Raw genomic sequence first — 6,219 nt, 5'->3', positions numbered from 1 at the left:
AGGAACTTCTGAAAGCCACTGCTCGATTGATGCACGGGGCGGCTACTGACACCAGTCACCCTGATGCTGATGACTTTCAAAGGGCAGAGCTGGCCCTACTTAGACATTCTCAGATGGAGAGCTTCCCGAGAGAATTCACATTACTTAAATCAGAGAAGCTGATTCCATCCAGTAGCAGGCTAATTACCCTCGCTCCTGAGTATGACAAGGCTTCTGACTTGATTAGAGTTGGAGGTCGACTCCGCAGATGTGAAGGCCTGAGCCCTGAGGTACTACACCCTGTACTTCTAGAGCCTGCTCACCCAGTTACGAAGCTTCTAATCCAGCGATGTGACAATAAGCTCAACCACCCGGGAGCTGAACATGTTTTCGCTGAGTTGCGCCGGAAATACTGGATCTTAAGGGGGAGAGAAGCAGTCAGAAGACATCAGCATTACTGTCCCGAATGCAAGAAGTGGAGAGGTCAACCAGAAGTCCCGAAAATGGCAGATTTGCCTCCCTCAAGTTTGAGGCTCTTCCGACCTGCTTTCTATTCGACTGGAATGGACTGCTTCGGCCCTATGCTCATTAAAGTGGGTCGGCGCACAGAAAAGAGGTGGGGCATCCTTTTCAAGTGTCTTACTACTCGAGCAGTTCACCTGGATTTGCTGGTAAACATGGATGTTGACTCCTTGATGTCACTCAGACGGTTCATAGCCCGTAGAGGGAAGCCGTTTGAACTCCTTTCAGACCAGGGTACCAACTTTCGAGGTGCAAGTAAGGAACTACAAGAAGCATTCACTGCCCTCACGCCAGATCTTAGACAGCAACTGGCGGCAGAACAGATCCGATTCTGTTTCAATCCCCCTAGTGCTCCACACTTTGGTGGGTCTTGGGAGAGAGAGGTGCGATCTGTGAAAACCGCTCTGCGCACCACGTTGGGAGCGCAGATAGTGTCAGAGGAAGTACTGAGGACTGTCCTGCTTGAGGTGGAGAGTATACTCAACTCCAGGCCTTTGGGTTATGTTTCTTCAGACATCACAGACCCAGATCCCATCATGCCCTACTCTTTGTTGATGGGGCGGCCAGATTGCTCTCTACCCCAAGTGTTCTATCCAGAATCCGAGCTGCTCAGTCGTAAGAGGTGGAGACACACTCAAGTCCTGGCTGACCAGTTCTGGAAGCACTTCATACGGCATTTTATGCCCACCTTGCAACCACGGCAAAAATGGCACAAGGAAACAGACAACATTGCAGTTGGATCTGTGGTTCTCATTGTTGATCAGCAGACCCCACGAGCGCTCTGGCAAATAGGAACCGTGAAAACTATCTTACCGGGGGCCGATGATCGTGTCAGAGCTGCAGTCGTTCAAGTAAAGGACCGAACTTATACTCGCCCGGTGGCGCGGCTCATCAGGTTGCCTGTTCTACCCCAGGATTCTGCTTAGGTGCAGAGGACATTCTATCAAGGTCAAATTTGTACACCAAATTTGGGGGCGGCTGTACAAAAGGGTTAGGTTTGTGTATGGGATTTCCCATGCCCCCTGAATGCACCATGGGTGCGCACGTCCGCAGCTTTAGTTCAGAGACAAACGGCAGCCGAACAACGGACAGTGTGTGCGTTCATAAGACCGTGAGTTAATGTTTTACTTCACTCAGTTATGTTGGTGTTCAGCCATGAGTGTATTTGATGACTTACCAGCAGTTCCTGCTTCTGTTTAAGTGATGTTATGTATAAGTGGCAGTACGCTAGCATAACAGATCTGTTCGCTAATTAGCTTCTAGCAGAGAGATTCGTTGTTATCATGTTGTTGATTCTGTGCTCTGTGTAACAGATGATAAAACAATGTAAAGCTGCCTTCAGTGCATAGTTGTACGCGGTGTATTAATGCATAGTCTGACTTTAAGTTCATGTAACCAGTCTGAAGTATAATGTCAGCTTATTTAGTTATATACTGTGCTTGAGTGCACCCCAGTTGTATCTTTATGTTTATTATGTAATTTGATTTCTAATTGATTTGTATCATTATGCTTTGTCTACAGAAACCACACACTCACCCACACAATACAAAGAATGAGAACTTTATTCCTGGACTCTGCCTGTTTGTTCCTCTCACATCTGAACATTTGCAAGTGTTCTGACCCGACACTCTGAAGTGATTGCTGCCAGCTCAGATTTCTTTAACCCTTCTAAACAACCATAATATACAAACTGCTTTTATTTACACAAACAGCACTTCCATTCTGACCATCCCTGTCCATCTGAGGAGATGTTGCTGCACACCTTACACACACAATTGTAAGGATTAGGGATGTAACAGGGATCCTTCATTCCCATTGACTTGACTCATAATGAACCCAGAGGCTTACAGACATATTCATTGGGTTGTCATGTTACTACAAGCTGCCCATAATGAACCAGAAGCTGTTACACAGTAACACAAACCATGGTATAAAGCTGAATCTAAAGTTCTGACACCACAGTGAAACTCTGTCAGAGCTGAATGTAAACCTTGAAATAATCAGAAGCTCCTCTTGAGTTTAACTAGGGTGTATGTAATGAGGCCAAGAGGACAGACAATGATAAAACCCTAATGAGTCGATACATACGCCAAGTCAGCCTCACCCTGACCAAAGAAAAATACCAGTAAGTCACACGTCATCTCTGTGAAGAAGGATTCACAACAAGTCCAAACACTTCACAGCTTTGAAGCACTTCACAAAGTCCAAATAAGATCAAAGAGTGCTGGCTGTCATGGTGTTTTCTTTCTTTCATTTGCTTTAAAACATTAAATATGTCAGAGTATAATTATGACAAAGACCAATAAGAAAATACATCCAGTCAACATATGAAGTTTAATAAGTTTAACTGCTTATCAAAGAAGTTAAAGTAGGTATGAATGTGGAAATCAGCTTCCTCTAAGTACAAAGAATTTGTATAAATCACTCATTTTTATTTGCTGTTTTTATCCAGCCACTCAGTGCTTCGTTCATTATGACAAGTATGCAGAAAACTGGTGGACAGACGTAAAGATAAACTGTACACCTGCTTTTTCTTCTGACACACTGTTAAATAAATAAATAAAGTTGAGGAGGATATTTCAGTCTGCACTGACAAAATATTATCTGTTTTTTGAAATTGGTAACACAAAATATGCAACCCCGTTTCCAAGAAAACTGAGGACACTGTAAAATGTACATTTAAAACAAGCAAGCAATGATTTCTAAACTATTTATACCCTGTATGTGTCACAATCCTGGGCCGTGACTCAGTGTTTTGATTTTTCTATTATTTTTTGAGCTTGTCGTGGTTTATCATTACTAGTCTTTCGGTTTATGGTTCTGTATTTCTAGCTCTAGTAGTTCTTTATTCTGCGATTTCTAGTCCTTAGGTTTTGTTTCTGTGTTCCCTTTGTTCAGTGTCAAGTCCATGCCTCTGTGCGTGTCGTGTGTTTTATTTTGATAGTCCCTGTCCTATGTCCTGCTTGCCTTGTCTCGTTAGGTCTTTGTCCCAGCTGTGTTTCCCTCCTGTCTCCCTCCCATTGCTTCAGTGTGTATTTAAGCCCTGTGTTTTCCTTGCTCTGCGTTGTGTTGTACCCTCATACTTGGCTGTGTGTTCTGTCTGCCTGTTAAGCCTTGTCATGATTCCCAGTCTAGTTAGTTTTCTGTTCTTTTTGGCGTCCAGCAAATAAAGCTGAGTTCTGAGTTTAGTTTTGCCGTCTTGAGTCCTGCACTTGGGTCCTCCGTTCCTGCCTGCTGCACACAGACCATGACAATATATGCAAAGATGCATGATGTCTTATGATCTGTCACTTTGTGTTTGATAGCAGGAGTTAGGGAAGGGATTACAAAGGAATAAAAAAGTAGTGTGAAACTAAAGAAATAAAATAAAGAAGACATTTTCTTAAATGATGGTGAGAAGTAAAGTTTATCAAGAATACAGATAGGCTGTACACCTGCTTCTTCTTCTTCTGAAAAGTTAGGAAGTAAAATAATCAGATAAATATGTAAATAAATAAATAAATATAGCTGAAAAAGCCCACAGAAATACAGAAGTCCACTGGTCTCTAAAATAAGCTAAAGCAACACATGATCAGCAGTTTAAAATGCATATGTGTGTGTTTTTAACACTAGATGGCGCCATCAACCCAACCATCAGCTCTGAGCGACTCAGCCTCTTCATCTTTAGGGCAATGATATAAAATTCAATTATTTGTACCTTGACAGTATACTTTGTGGCATCTGTTGCTTTACTGTAAATCTCAAGAAACCCTGTTCAAAAAAAAAGATTGCAGTCTGATAGAATTAAAAAATTTCAAATTAAATGTTTAAAAAAGGCAGAGAAAAGAATTAAAGACACATAGATATGGGGCAGGGGATGCCTCTGAATCTGGAACTGAGTACTTTTACATTAGTACTTTAAGTACATTTTGAAGCTATACCTGTACTGTATCACTGAAGTAAAGAAACCCGTTTCACCACTTCATAAAATAGTTATTCTATACAAAACCATATTACTAATAAGCCACATAGCATTCATTTGTGTGCTGTTTTTTCACTACATAAAATAATGTCTGTAGTAATTATGGGATTATTAGGAGGAAGACATTAATGCCATAAACGTTTAATGTACTGCTGTATAAACTGTCTCCTTCCTTCCTGTATTCCAGTCTGTGTTTAGTGGAGGAGGACCCCGGGTTTCCTTCTCAGCACATCCTGACTGGGTGGAGCTCCTGGATGACAGTGGTTTTCCTGCTGGAGGCTCAGACAGGCCTAAACTATTCAGAGTTATTTTAGAAGTTTCATCCCAAATCCCTGTGGGTTTGGTCATCGTGTGTCTGGCAGGGTTTTCTCTGTGCTCACATTATTTTCATGTCATTCTGGTACATTTCCCTTTAACGGAGAGGCTGAGGTGGTGGTCATTTGCAAGCTGTTTGTTTTAATTTTGAACATAAAGCCAGGTAACACTGAACTTGACCCCTAATTGAGTCAAGCATTCTAATTAATCAGTATTATGCAGCTCTATGTATGCAGTGCATTGGGTAACAATGAAAAAACCGACATGGAGCAAGCGTGACCCAAAAATAAGATCACACAGACGGTTGGAGGACTTCAAGCAAAGTTCAAGACTTCAAGATCAAATATATTTTTACACACAGTTTATAAATGTGAAATATCTGTGTATATTTGTGATTTCTGCAGCTGTCTTCACTTCCTCTCATAATGCCCTTCATCCATCAAGCTGCTTCCTTCCTTTGTCTCCTTCCTTTCGTTCCTTCAGACCAAACAATAGTTAACATGAGTGAAAACATCATTAACGAAGCAAAAACAGGCACGATATCAATTTAAATTACACCATAATTATTTTATATATTAATAAATGTCTGCTAATATAATCTTACTGTAGTCTGTAGTCACTTTAATATACGTTTTATAGAAAACTAACATTTCTAAATTGTGTCAGTTCGTATTATGGCTGTCTCAAAAAAAAAAGCATTTTTTAATCTCTAGTACCTCGTACACTGCACAGCCTTTCCACAGTGTCTACTCTTTCAAATACATGTAGTGAAAACTCTCTTCTAGAGTCCTCTGCATTGATTGTTGCCAATCAGTGATAGATTAAATGATACACTTAAGGAGGTAGCCAAGATGTAAAACACCTACTTGAGACACAGAGAAAAAATAACACTTTATTCATGTGTTAGAAGATCATATTGCATGGGGTGGAGGGGGTTGGAGAGTTAACTTAGGAACAGAGTTGGGGTCCCAGACTCAGGAGATATAAGTTGGGGTTTTTCTTACAACTTGCGCCAGAGCTCTGAGGAAGTGGCACTAATATGAAAACTATTACCAAGCTTTTAACACAGTCTAAAAGGCCAGCTGTCTCACAGTCTGTCTGCCAACAGTTTAGGGTTTCAGTGCACCAAACTCTCAATAATCAGTCAACATTAACAGAGGGAACATCGAGTGAGGGAAATACTCCACATCACCTGCTCTTCACTAATGTTTCCAAGACACTGTGTAGCTCCCAGAGCCACGCGTACAATCACTGAACAGTTTGTCGCACCTCCGCCTCCCTGTCCCGCTGTCAGCCATCTGCCCATCTGCTTTCACTGACATAGCTGCCAGTGTGTAATTTAATCAGAGCCCTTTTTACCAGCATGCTCGTGTCACACTGTATGGATTCACACTCTTTAAGCTATCTGGAACTGAGAGGCTGACTGCTGTCACTTCATCTTT

This window comes from Pelmatolapia mariae, linkage group LG16_19 (genome assembly GCF_036321145.2).
Source record: "Pelmatolapia mariae isolate MD_Pm_ZW linkage group LG16_19, Pm_UMD_F_2, whole genome shotgun sequence".
Lineage (NCBI taxonomy): Eukaryota > Metazoa > Chordata > Actinopteri > Cichliformes > Cichlidae > Pelmatolapia > Pelmatolapia mariae.
The sequence above is the reverse complement of the archived record's forward strand: the minus strand, read 5'-3'. Positions refer to the sequence as shown.